Below are 13,707 nucleotides of genomic sequence, written 5' to 3'. Positions count from 1 at the left end.
TTTTATACATGATGGATAGGCATACATGGCCAATGAGAAGCACTGGGACCAAGACAGGGGTATAATGGGAAGAGATTAAATACATGTGCCAAAGTTTATTACAATGCCTGGTACATTCTGCTAACTTTTCATAATATATGATGGCATTTTGTCTTTTCAGTGAGATTAACAGTCTCTACAATGCAGTCAATCCTCTTGTCTTTGTGTGGTACATGGTATTCTGTTGCATTAAACATTCGCCAAGTATTTGTTGCCTCATTACTGTTACAAGCCAGAAAAAGATTTTAAAAAGTCATGGAGGCTTGGTAGAAAAGCTGCCGCATGCACATTACATATATGACTGGCCTGGGAGCCATAAACAGGGAGAAAAAATATAATGTAACAAAATGTTCTCAACACTTATTTACTTAGGAGAAACTGAAGAAGTGTGATTTAGAAGGTATTGACAGTGTCTGCTGAATTGTCTGTTATTAAATATATTGTCAAGGGAACAAACTCTTTTGTGGCATATTATTAAAAAAAAACAAAAACAGTTTTGAGCCAAATACCAAGAGTAGAGAGGGGAAAGGATATTTTTAAAGCATTTATTAAAATGGCAGTGGCTGTTTTGTTTTTTTGTCTATATCTATTAGAAGACAAGGAAGGCAACACAAACTAATAGCCCCTAAATATTTCAAAGTATTTATACTACTTTAATTCAAGGATGCAATATTGACCCACCCAGTAATTCTTTTTACAACACCTATATAGAATTTACTGAATTTCCTCAAAGGATCTCTGTGTTAATAAAATCTTAGAAAAATAATTTCTCTACGGGAGTATTTCCAATAAGTCAATTATGATAACTCTAACCTGACTGAACATAGAACAGCTTCCCAACATACCTGTATACAGTTGAAATATTGATATGATACTTAAACAATGGGAGCAGGGCACGCAATAAGTCTCTCAGTTTCCAAGAACTCACAAAAAACAACAATAGATGAAGTGCAATATCATAACTATTATTATTAGGACAAACAAGGAGAGATGTGACTAAAGGTGACTGGTTTACCTCCCTCTTTATAGCCAATCTCTTCAAGCTCTTCCCAACCCAACAAGTCTATTACATCTGCTCTGCAGCCATCCCGCTCCATGGCCCAGGTTGCAACCCTCCTCCTTTGAACTAAAGCATCTTCTGTTTAGACTTCCTCCTTCCAGTCTTATTCCCCTTGACTGCCACTAGAGTAGCTTTCCACCAGTCTCACACTTAAATTTACTTCATCCCACCAATGGCTACAGCTGCGGAAGAGCAGGTACACTGCCTTTCTCACTTTTACCTCCCCATCGCCTGGCACAGTGTATACTGTATCAGAAACAGAGATCCCCACAGTTTCTGCAGCTCTCATAACAATGTGTATGCTCCGGTAATTTAGGAAGTTGTAGTGCAGACGGTAGACTACGTAACCTTCGATGGTTACTCCTATAATGGAAGTTGTTGAATAGAGTACAAGACATAACATGCAAACTACTTCACAATCTGGCCCCCATCTATGCATTGTAGCATCAATTTCCAGAGCCCTCCCAAATGAAAGAGCAGTTCTAAATTGTCTGTGCTTTAAACACATGTAGGACTCACAGCGACATTTCCACACATGCCGTATACTGTGCACTGATCATGGCCATCTATCCTTCTACCTTCTCTTTCCCTCCCTCCTCCCTTTCCCTCCAGTCCCTAATAATCCCTCTTCTACTTTCAGGTTAATTTGGTCTTTGGTTTTCACATATGAAGGAAAATATGCAACATTTGTCTGCGTCAGGGTTATTTTGCTTAACATGACATATAGTTGTATCCATTTTGTTGAAAATGACAGGATTTTATTTTTCTTAGTAGTTTAAGGAATCCCCCTAGCATATCCCATATTGGCTTTACTAACTTACATTCCTAACAACAATGTTTAGAATTTTGGGTTTTTTAAATAATAAAATAAAAATTTGTTTTTCTCTATATCCTTGCCAGCACGGTATTTTTGTTCGGTAACAGCCACTCTAACTGGAGTGAGATGGAATTTTCTTAGGTTTTTTGTTTGTTTGTTTGTTTGTACCTGGTATTGAACTCAGGACCTTGCTCTTGTAAGGCAGGCAGCGACACCACTGAACTAAGTCCCCGGCCCTTTTCTTGCAGTTTTGTCCTAGATTTCTCCAATGCCTAATGATATTGAGCATTTTTTCACATATTTAGTGGCCATTTGCATACTTTTGAGAAGCATCTATTCAGATCATTTGCCTATATTTTAATTGGATTACTTGGGGATTTTATTACAGTTTTTGAATTCTTGTGCTCTGTAGCATGTATTGAAATCAGGTATTGTAATGCCTCCAGTTTTGCTCATTTTGTGTAGGAATGCTTTGGTTATTCAGGACCTTTTATGTGTCCATATAAACTTTAGCATTGTTTTTTTCTAGTTCTATAAAGAATATCATTGGCAATTAGACAGGATTGAATCAAATCTGTAGATTACTTTGGGCATCATGGACATTTTAACAATATGAATTCTTCTAATTCAGGAACATGAAATGTCTTTCCACCATTTGTTTTGCTTAGTACTAGGAATTGAACAAAGGGCCTTTGACCTGAGCTACAGTCTAGCCTCCCCAGCTTTGGTACTGTGTATCAAACTCAGAGCCTCATGCCTGCCAGGCAGTTGCTGCAGTGCTGAGCTACATCCTTTGCCCCCCTCCCCACCTTTTTTAAAGTCAAGTTCTAACTAAATTCCTAAATTGCCCGGGCTGGGCTTGAACTTGTGATCCACTTGCCTCAGTTCCTCAGAATGCTGGTATTACAGATATGTACCGCCTTCCCAGCTTCTCTCCAACTTTTAACGTCTCCCATTTCTTTCAGTGTTTCGTAATTTTCACTATCGACATAATTCACATCCTTAGTTGGGTTTACTCCTAGCTACTTTAATTCTTTTGTAGCTATTGTGAATGATTTTCCTGATGTCTTCTTCAGTGAGTTCATTACTTGTGTATATATAGAAAATCTACTTATTTTTATTTGTTGATTTTGTATCCTGGTACTTTACTGAATTTCTTTTCCCATTCTGATAGTCTTTGGTAGAATCTTTAAGTCTTTCTATATCTGTTAACTCCACTTGACCTATAATGTAATTCAATGTTGATTTTTATGTTGATTTTTTGGATGACTGTTATGGGTTGTGTTTAGCTGTTCAAACAAAGTTTCATGAAGTCACAGGTGGAGCTTTTTCAGAGGTGGCTGGATCTAGATTTGTGACACTAGGATTGATTAATGGTACAACTCTAGGCTCAAGGGCACTAGGACTAAGGGTGTGAGTGCTACTTGCCCTAGGTAGCTGGGTAAACTATAAAGGACAGAAAGAGGCTTGTCTTCTCCCTTCCTTGCTTGTTTTGCTACCTTTTGCCCAGCATGAACTGTTTCTCCTCTGCAATGCCCATCTGTCATGCCACTCTGCCTTGAAGCCAACTGATTATGGACTGAAACCTCTACAAACTTTGAGCTTCATAAACCTTTCTTCCTTTAACTTTGGGCATCAGGCATTTTGTCTCAGCAATGAGAAAAGTAACACCATGATTTATTGGCGTGAAGGGGTTACTCAAGTTCCTATCATTTATTAGGCCCTATCTCCCTTTAGTGCTAGTAGTGTTTACTTTGTAAAACTAGATGTCCCTACCTACATTGCATATAGATTTATAATTTTATATCTTCTTGATGGATTGATTTCTTGATCTCTTTTTACTGTTTTGGTCATAAAGTCTATTTCATCAGATATAAGTATAGCTGCTCCTAACTTTTGCATTCCATTTGCTTGAATTCTTGTTTTCTGTCCTTTCAATTTCAGTCTGTGTATATATGTGTTAAAAGGAAAAGAGAGTTTCTTGCAGGCATTACATTGTTGAGTCTTGTTTTTGCCTAACTTCTTTTCTAGTGGGATTTATCCATTCATGAGCTTTCAAAGTGGTGGTTATTGTTCTTTCTCTTCCAGTTGTAAGAATCCCTTAAGCATCTTTTGTAATGCTGGACTAGTGGTCATGAATTTTTTTAGTTTATGCTTCTCTTGAAAGTTCTTTATTTCTACTTCAATTCTGACGGATAGCCTTGCTGGGTATAACATCAGTTGGCAATTACTTTCTTTTAGGACCTGAAAAATATCATTCCATGCTTTCTTGGCCTTTAACATTTCTTCTAAGAGGGCCGGGGATTTAGCTCAGGGACTACCATGCCTGCCTCACAAGCACAAGGTCCTGAGTTGAATCCCTGGTATCAAAAGAACAAAGCCTTTCTTCTACAAGAGCTACTGTTAGACTAATGGGTTTACCTTTAAATGAATGTTGGAGCATATCTCTTGCAGATTTTATTATTTCATTGAGCAATTTTTTAATGTTGTTAACCTTTCTTTCTTCTCCCTTGGGTATGCCAATTATGTGAATGTTTGTTTGATGGCATCCAAGAGAACTTGAATCCAACTGGTTTCTTATTTTTTCTGCTTCGATTCTGGCTGCATGTGATATTGAACATACCTATCTTCAAACTCCAAAGTTCTTTCTTTTACTCACTCATGTCTGTTGTTGAGGTTTTAAACTGATTTTTTCGAAATTGACTTGAGCTTTTCTGCCAGGGATTTAGCTCAGTGGTTCAGTGGCCTGCCTTGCAAGCGCAAGGACCCAAGTTCAATCCCCGGTACCAAAAAAAAAAAAAAGAAAAGAAATTGACTTGAGCTTTTCAATTCCAAAATTTCTGTTTGCCTCTTTTTCAATAGTTCCATGTTGAATGCAACATTCATATTCTGCAGAGTTTTAGTTAATTCACTCAGCTCTTTATTTGTGTCCTCTTTTACTTTACTGATCATTTTGAATAACACTTTGTTGAATTCTTTATCAAGGTTGCATCTACAACCTTTACAATCTGTTGCTATAAAGTTATGAACTTTAGGAGGTATTATATTACCTTTTTTCATATTTCTTGTGTTTCTGTGTTGAGATTTACACATCTGTTAGAATGGATATCTATTTAGTTTTTATATGATGGCTATCATGGTAAGTTTTCTCCTCTGTGTCTTGAAGGATCTTTGTTGAGTTTATTTACAACAGAATATTATAATGTAATCCCCCATAACTTCTTCACTGTGATTAGTGGGTTTCAGCATACTGTATACTGTGTCAGAAACTGAGATACTCACAGTTTCTGTAGCTATCACACGAATGCATTTGCTCTGGTAATTCAGGAAGTTGTAGTATAAATAGTATAGTATGTAAACTTCTATGGTTACTCTTATAATGGGAATTGTAGTCCCTAACATATAATGGAGTTTTCCACAGGCACTTGTAGAAAGTTCATCTGTTATTTGAAAGTGATTCTGATACTATTTGTTCTGCTTGCAACGGAGGGCCTAAAGCTCCAGTCTTCTAATTAGGCACTGATGCAGATTCTGGTATCTTACAGAGGGTGGGTACTAGGATTACAGCTCTTCCTCTGTGGTACTCCATTTAGTCTTGTCAACAATGAAGAACCTGGGCTGGGGATTTAGTTCAGTGGTTCTGCCGCCTGCCTCGCATGCACAAGAACCTGAGTTCAATCCCCGGTACCAAAAGAAAAAAAAATGAACAATCTGATGAGTATTGGAACAACAAATATGGAAGGTCCACATAAGAATGATGTCGGCAAAAGTTATGTTATTCTTCTCTCCTGCTACTATAGAAATGACTGCCAAGGAGTGAAGCCTCAGATACCCACTAGTTGGAAGATAAATCATCAAGTGACAGCTTTTGTTCCCCTATATTTTTTCCTCACTTAGTTTATTGGTACATCCTAGGTATACAGTACAGTTACATTCATCTTTGGGATCTTGCACCTTTACATGACAGGTCTTGGTTCTCATTTTTTCCCCTTGTCCCTGCCCTCCCTTCACCACTCCTCCCCTCCCCCTTTATAAACACTTCATTTCCATTTCTTCATTTTCTCCTATTTTTTCTTTTCCCTTATTATCTTTCCTCTACCCTTCTCACTTTCGCTACACCTTTAGACCTTTTCTTCCTATTTCTCATTGTACATTATGTCATTAGGATCTTATGTACTATTATAGTTTATTACACCAGAGAAACTATTCGGTATTTACCCATGTGTGACTTATTTATTTCACTGAGGACTATATCCTCAATATGTATCCATTTTCCTATGAATGAATCTAATTTCTCATTCTTTATGGCTGAGTAATATTCCGTTTTATAGAAAAACCACATCTTCTTTATCCAGTTTCCAACTGATGGGAAAATGGGCTGTTTCCAAGGTTTAACTATTACAAACTGTGCTGCTATAAACATAGATGCACATATATCTCTGTGATGTGATTCTTTTAATTCTTTTGGAAAGATACCCAGCAGAGGGATGGCTGGGTCAAATGGAACCTCTAGTCCCAGCTCTTTGAGGTATCTCCATATTGATTTCCATAGTGGGTGCACCAGTCTGCACTCCCACCAACAATGGAAAAGGGTGCCTTTCTCCCCACATCCCTGCCAACATTTGCTATTGTTGATTTCTTGATAGCAGCTATTCTTTGTGGGGTGAGGTGGAATCTCAGTGTTGTTTTCATCTGCATCTCTCGAATGGCCAGTGATGTGAAACACTTTTTCATATATTTACTTGCTGTTTTTACTTCTTTTTCTGAGAAATGTCTGTTCATTTCAGATGCCCATATTTGAATTTTGTCTTTATATTTGGGGGACTGATTGTTTTGAGTTCTTTATATATTCTAGATAATAGTCCTTTGTAGGAGGAGCAGCTGGTAAAAATTTTTTCCCACATTGTAGGTTGTCTCTTAGTTCTGTTGATGGTTTCTTTTGCAGTGCAGAAGTTTTTTGATGAGATGAGATCCCAGTTGTTGATTCTTTCTGCTAGTTCCCATGATACTGAGGATTTGTTCATAAAGTCTTTTCCTATGCCAACATCTTCCAGAGTTCTGCTTTACTTATCTTGCAGCAAGTTTAAAGTTTCTGTTTTAATATTTAGATCTTTAATCCACTTGGATTTTAATTTAGTGCATGGTGAAAGATAAGGGTCCAGTTTTCATCTTTGGCAGGTTGAGAGCCAGCTCTTCCAACAGCATTTATTAAAGAGGCTATATTTTCTCCACTGAGGATGGTCAGCTCCTTTGTCAAAGACGACATAGTTGAGTACATCTGGATTTGTTTTTGTGTCTTCCAATCCGTTCCACTGATCCTCAGATCTCTTTCTTTGCCAGTACAATGCTGTTTTTATCACAGTGGTTTTGTAGTATAGTTTCAAATTGGGAATTGTTATACCCGCTACCATGTCTCTGTTGCCTAGGATGGCTTTTGCTATTTTAGGTCTCTTATGGTTCCAAATGAATTTTTGGATCCTTTTTTCTAGTTCTGTGAAATATTGTTTTGGAATTTCAATTGGCATTGCATTGAATCTGCATAGCAGTTTTGGTAGTATGGCCATTTTCACTATGTTGATTCTTCCGAGGAGCAGGGGATATCTTTCCATTTTCTTATATCCTCTTCAATCTCTTTTTTCAGAGTGCTGTAGTTTTCAGTGTAGAGGTCTTTTGCTTCTTTTGTTAGGTTGACTCCTAGATACTTAATTTTTTTGGATGGTATTGTGAAAGGAATTGTTTCCCTAATTTCTCTCTCAGCAAGTCTGTTATTTATGTACAAGAAGGCTGTTGATTTTGGGGTGTTGACCTTGTATCCAGCTACTCTGCTAAAAGTGTCAATTAAGTCAAGAAGTCTTTTGGTGGAGGTTTTTGGGTCTTCAATGTAGAGTATCATATCATCAGAAAATAATGACTGTATAACTTCTTCCTTTCCTATCTTTATTGCTTTAATTTCTTTCTCTTGCCTAATTGCTATGGCTAGTGTTTCCAGAACTATATCAAAGAGGAGTGGTGATAGCGGGCATCCTTGCGTTGCTCCTGATTTTAACATGAAGGTTTTCAGTTTTTGGCCATTTAATATGATATTGGCTGTTGATTTTTCATAGATAGCCTTTATTAAGTGGAGATATAGACCATCTATTCCAATTTTTTACAGGGTTTTTATCATGAATGGGTGTTGAATTTTGTCATATGCTTTTCTGCATCTATCGAGAGGATCATGTGGTTTTTGTCCTTGACTTTGTTAATATAGTGTATTACATTTATTGACTTATGTATGTTGAACCATCCTTGCATCCCTGGAATAAATCCGACTTGGGCAGGATGTATGATCTTCTTGGTGATGCTCTGTATTCTGTTTGCTAGTATCTTATTAAGGATTTTTGCATCTATATTCATTAAGGAGATTGGCCTGTAGTTCTCTTTTTTGGTTGTATCTTTCCCTGGTTTGGGAACCAAAGTGATACTTGCTTCCAGGAATGAATTTGAAAGTATTGCTACCCTTTCAATTTCAATGCAAAGTTTGAAGAGTAAAAGCAGTAGTTCTTCTCTAAATGTCTTGCAAAATTCAGCCGTGAATCCGTCAGGACCTGGGCTTTTCTTTGTTGGTAAATTTTTAATTACATTTTCAATTTCACTGATTGCAATTGGGGTGTTTAAACTGTTTTCATCTTCTTTGTTCAACTTTGGTAATTCATAAGTATCTAAAAATCTGTCCATTTCTTCTGTGTTTTCCATTTTATTAGACTACAGGTTCTCAAAGTAGGTATTAATGATCTTCTGGATTTCTGTGGGATCTGTTGTAACTTCGCCTTTTTCATTCCTGATTGCATGGATCTGAGCCTTTTTTTTTTCCTTTTTTGATAAGGTTAGCTAAGGGTTTATCAATTTCATTTATTCTCTAAAAAAACCAACTCTTCAATTCATTTATTTTTTTGTATCATTTTTTTAGTTTCCATTGCATTGATTTCTGCTCTAATCTTTATAATTTCCTCTCTTGTTCGAGCTTTGGGTTTTTCTTGCTCTTGTTTTTCTAGTAGTCTAAGATTGTTTATTTGAGCTCGGTCTGTTTTCCTAGTGTGGGCATTCAGTGCTATGAATTTTTCACATAGAGCTGCTTTTATTGTGTTCCATAGATTTCTGTATGTTGTATTGGCATTTTCATTTATTTGTAAAAACTGTCTAATTTCTTCTTTCATTTCCTCTGTGATCCATTGATTGTTCAGGAGAGTGTTGTTGAATTTTCATGCTTTTGTGAAATTCCTAAGGTTTCTTATGCTACTGCTATCCAGCTTGATTGCACTATGATCTGATAATATACAGGGGATAACTTTGATTCTTTTGCATTTATTCAGACATGTTCTATGAGCTAGTATGTGGTATATCTTGGAGAATGACCCATGTGCAGCCAAAAAGAATGTATATCTGATTTTGTGGGTTGGAACACTCTATAGACATCTATGAAGTCCATGCGTTCAAAAGCTTGGTTCAGTTCTAGTATTTTGTTGTTGATTTTTTACCTAGATGATATGTCTATTTGTGATAGTGGGCTATTTAGATCCCCCACTACAATTGTATTAGTGCTTATTTGGTTTTTCATGTTACTTAATATTTCTTTTATATAGTTGGGGGCATTAATATCCGGTGCATATATGTTTATGATTGTCATCTCTTCCTCTTAAATTGTTCCCTGTACAAGGATATCATGGCCTTCTTTGTCTCTCTTAATCAGTTTTGGTTTGAAATTACAAAGTAGTAGGTATAATCTTGAAGGTCCGTGGATGCAGAAGTCACGATTCTGCTCAGCCTGGAGAATGCGGGGGAGACAGAGGTCTTGAACTCCTCGTGGTTCTTCTGGGCCAGTGTGGTGATCAGGCTGGTGCCAGCAGTGACCACGCCCAAGTGCTGGTCATTGAGCAGGTGCACCACACGCGACGTCCAGTCACTCATTGGGATGAGGTCGGGGACACCCTGTACAAGTGCAGCAGGCACAGGGCCACACTCTGCTTCACACTGTCCATGGTGTCTCCTGTGATGAGGATCTTGGGGACCTCCCCTGCGAAGGCCTCCGCCATCTCCCGGATGTGCACATTGGCGATGCAGTGCAGGGCAAGCCCATGAAGGTGGGGTTACGGCTGACCAGGTTGTTCTTGATGGTATTGTTGATCAGGCGGATGAGCTGTTGGGAGTTCACCAACACGGAGATGAAGAGGTAGCCAATCTGCTTCTCTGTGTATCAGTTGGAGCTCAGCAGGTTCACGGCCTCCGTGTGCCCAAAGTCGATGTCGTGACCCAGGAGGAAGATTAAGAGCAACTTGCACACGTACTTCTTTTTACTGTAGCCATCAAGAGCCTTGTCACCTTTGAATTTTGACCTAATATTTGCCAGTTCCTTGTTTATCCTCTTTATTTATGCTTCTTTACTTCTGCAGTTGCAGATGTCTGAGATGAAGACCGCCAGGCCCCGCATCCCGTCCCCCTTGGACACCGCCAGCATCTTCACACCCGGCCTTGGCTGCTGAAGGGAACAACACGGCCGGGCGGGCAGCCTCACACAGGACCGCCAATGCCAATGCCTTCGCCAACAGCCAAGAGCGCGGGCCCTGGCCACCGCTGCCTCGTCCGGAGCGCCGCTCTCTGGGGCCTGTTCCCCTATTTTTTTAAGTTTAATTGTCTTCAAAGGTTCAAGAAAGACCATATTGTAAGCGGAGCTGCTTACAATTCCTTATAGCTGAGCAAGGAATATAGCTCAATGGCAAAGCACCCACCCAGGATGCATGAGACTCTGGGTTTGATCTTCAGCACTACAATAAAATGACATAAGTAAAAATAAATATAAATAACCCTAATTAGCAACAACAACAGAAAAAAGGAAATATTTTAAAAGGCAATATTTTAATTAAATTTAATTTTTAATTAAAAATTGTAAATTTTCATTAAAAACAACAAGGACAAAAAAATTTCCTGTCAGCCAAGGTGCTCAGATAAGGATGCACTTATGCTAAGTAAAGGTTCTCTCTAGGTTTTAGACTGCATATTCCATGGACAGACTGATAGCCAGGGGTTTTTCACCCCTCGATTCTTTCAGTTGTCCTGTCTGTCATGTCTAGTAGGAGTGACTGGAGGATAAAGCTCATTGAAATTTCTCTCAGCTATATTGTATGCTGGAAAGAGATAGTGAGGATGCTGGGAGGACCAGGTATAGATTCTCTCCAGAGCTTTTTAGACTGGATGTCCTAGGGGCAAGGCAAAAGCCATGACACAAGAAGTCCCCCAAGGGCCGAGGGTAGTAGGCAGCAGAAATGCAAAGTTCTGTTCTGGGGTCAGGGTAGTAGGAACCACATGATCTGCCACTCTCATTCCTGGCTTCCACAATCCAGGTATCTGTACAAAACCAAACATGATTAATCACATCCCTGCCAACAGAGCACAGTTCTCCAATCCAACAATTTGAGAGGGGACTGCCTTCCTCTTCCCTCCAAGTAATAGCTCATGTTTCCTACAACGCAGAATCCTCAATATGCCTGAATTATTGTCACTCCCTCAAGTCAAGACTTGTCTCATAAAATGGGTACCCACTAATTGCGAGCAATGGACTGTCTAGGACATGGGAATATAAGGAGTTCCTAAACCACAGAGGATCCTCAGATAATAGGATCCTTCTCAAGATGGCTCCTAGCTATAGCTGCCTGAGAATTCACTGAGAGATAGAGTGAACTCCTTCTCTACAACTAGCCTACCATGCAGAGTACAGATATTTTATCTATCTAGGCTATATGTCTGTGAGGTATTGAGTTCTGCGCTAATGGAACTTGCTGGGACTCTCTTTTTCACCCAACCATGCCAAAGAGACATTCCTTCTTCCCTCAGTGTGGTGCCCACTGTTTCTGTTGCTATTCTGTTATCTCAAATCTCTGGGTTTCATGAGCTTTCTGTCTCTCTGCTGCTGTCTCTCTGCAGCATTCTCCCAAGGTTACTCAGCTCATCATGAAGTAAACATTCATTGTTTTAGTTCTATACCAAGGAGAAACAGGCAAGTGATGGGTACTTATATTCTGCCATGCCCTAATATAGTCATTCACATTTCTGAACTTTGATGAACCTGGGTGCTATTTAAAATGTTCCTCATCCAAATGAAAAGACAATACATCAAAAACTGGAATATAGCGAAGGCAGTCTGAAAGTTTATGGCTATGAGTGCCAACATAAAAAATCAGAGTAATCTTAAGTAAATAGTCTGATGATATATTTTAAGGCCTTAGAAAGGCAACAACCAAAACTGAACCAAAAAGAGGGAAATAATAAAATCATAGCTGAAATTAATGAAATATAGACTAATATAACAATTCAAAAGGTCAGTGAAACAGATTCTTCATGGAAGAGACTGATAAACCCTTAGTTAAACTAAGAAAAAGAGAAAAGACCCAAATTAATACAATTACAGATTTTAAAGTGGATGTTCTTGATATCAATGATGTCTACTGTAACATTCCCTTTAAAAAATCTCTAATTGTAGAGCCAGGGATGTAGTTCAGTGGTGCCATGCCTGCCTGGCAAGAACAAGGACCTGAGTTTGATCCCTAGTACTTAAAAAAAAAAAAAAACTCTAATTGTATTAATTACAATAGACATGATTGAAATAAAAGAATCATTAGGAACTATTCTGAAAACCTATATTCCAAGAAATTGGAGAATCTAGAAAAAATTGATAAATTTCTAGACACACATGATCTACCAACTTGATGATATTTAAAAACTAAACATATTAATAACAAACAATGAGATTGAAACAGCAATAAAAAGCACTCAGGAGGCTGAGGTAGGAGGATCACTGTGAGTTCGAGATCAACCTGGGCTACATAGTGAATTCCAGATCAGTCTCAATTACATAGTGAGACTCTGTCTCAAAAAAACACAAAAAAAACACAAAAAAAGAATAAAACTATAGACCAATATTCTTAATAAATATAAATGGAAAATTTTTAATGAAATATGTACAAACCAAATTCAATAGATTAAAAAGATACAGTATATGATCAAGTTGGCTACATCCAAAGGATACAAGAATGGTTCGACATACATAAATCAATAAATGTAACACACTATATAAACAGAATCAAACATAAAAATCATATGACCATCTCAATTGTTGTAGAAAAAGCCTGTGACAAAATTCAGCACCGCTTCTTGATAAAAATCCTGAAGAAACAAGGTATAAAAGGGTCATAATTTAACATGATAAAGGCTATCTATGACAGCTATAATCAATATCACAATGAATGAGAAAGAACTGAAAGTATTTTCTCTAAATTAAAAGAGATAAGGATGTTTTCTCATACCACTCTTATCCAGTATAGTGCTTAAAATCTTAGGCAGAGCAATTTAGCAAGAGAAATAAATAAAAGATATACAAAATGGAAAAGAAGGAGTCAAATTTCCTTACTTGCAGATTATATAATCCTATAATTAAAAGGCCATCTTAACTCCACCATAGGATCTGTTAAATTCAACAAAGTAGTAGGATATAAAATCAGCATTTAAAAATCAATAATTCTATATACCAATACTGAAGTAGCTGAGAAAGCAATCAGGAAAATAATTCCACTTAAAATACCTTCAAATAAATACCTAGGAATCAACCTAATCAGCAAGGTAAACGATCACTATGGTGAAAATTACAAAACACTGCCAGGGATTTAGCTCAGTGGTCCCACTGCCTGCCTCACAAGTACAAGGATCTGAGTTCGATCCCTGATACAAAAAAAAAAAAATACAGAACACTAAGAAGATAAAT

The 13,707-nt window shown here is 37.8% G+C and overlaps 1 pseudogene; it reads right to left on the bottom strand.

The window, feature by feature from the left end:
* Positions 1-9,859: 9,859 nt before the first annotated feature.
* Positions 9,860-10,445, bottom strand: LOC104853514 (annotated as a pseudogene).
* Positions 10,446-13,707: the final 3,262 nt, after the last annotated feature.

Source organism: Fukomys damarensis, unplaced genomic scaffold, assembly GCF_012274545.1.
Source record: "Fukomys damarensis isolate Sample0158 unplaced genomic scaffold, DMR_v1.0_HiC HiC_scaffold_5, whole genome shotgun sequence".
Taxonomy (NCBI): domain Eukaryota; kingdom Metazoa; phylum Chordata; class Mammalia; order Rodentia; family Bathyergidae; genus Fukomys; species Fukomys damarensis.
This window is presented reverse-complemented; position numbering and strand designations above follow the sequence as displayed.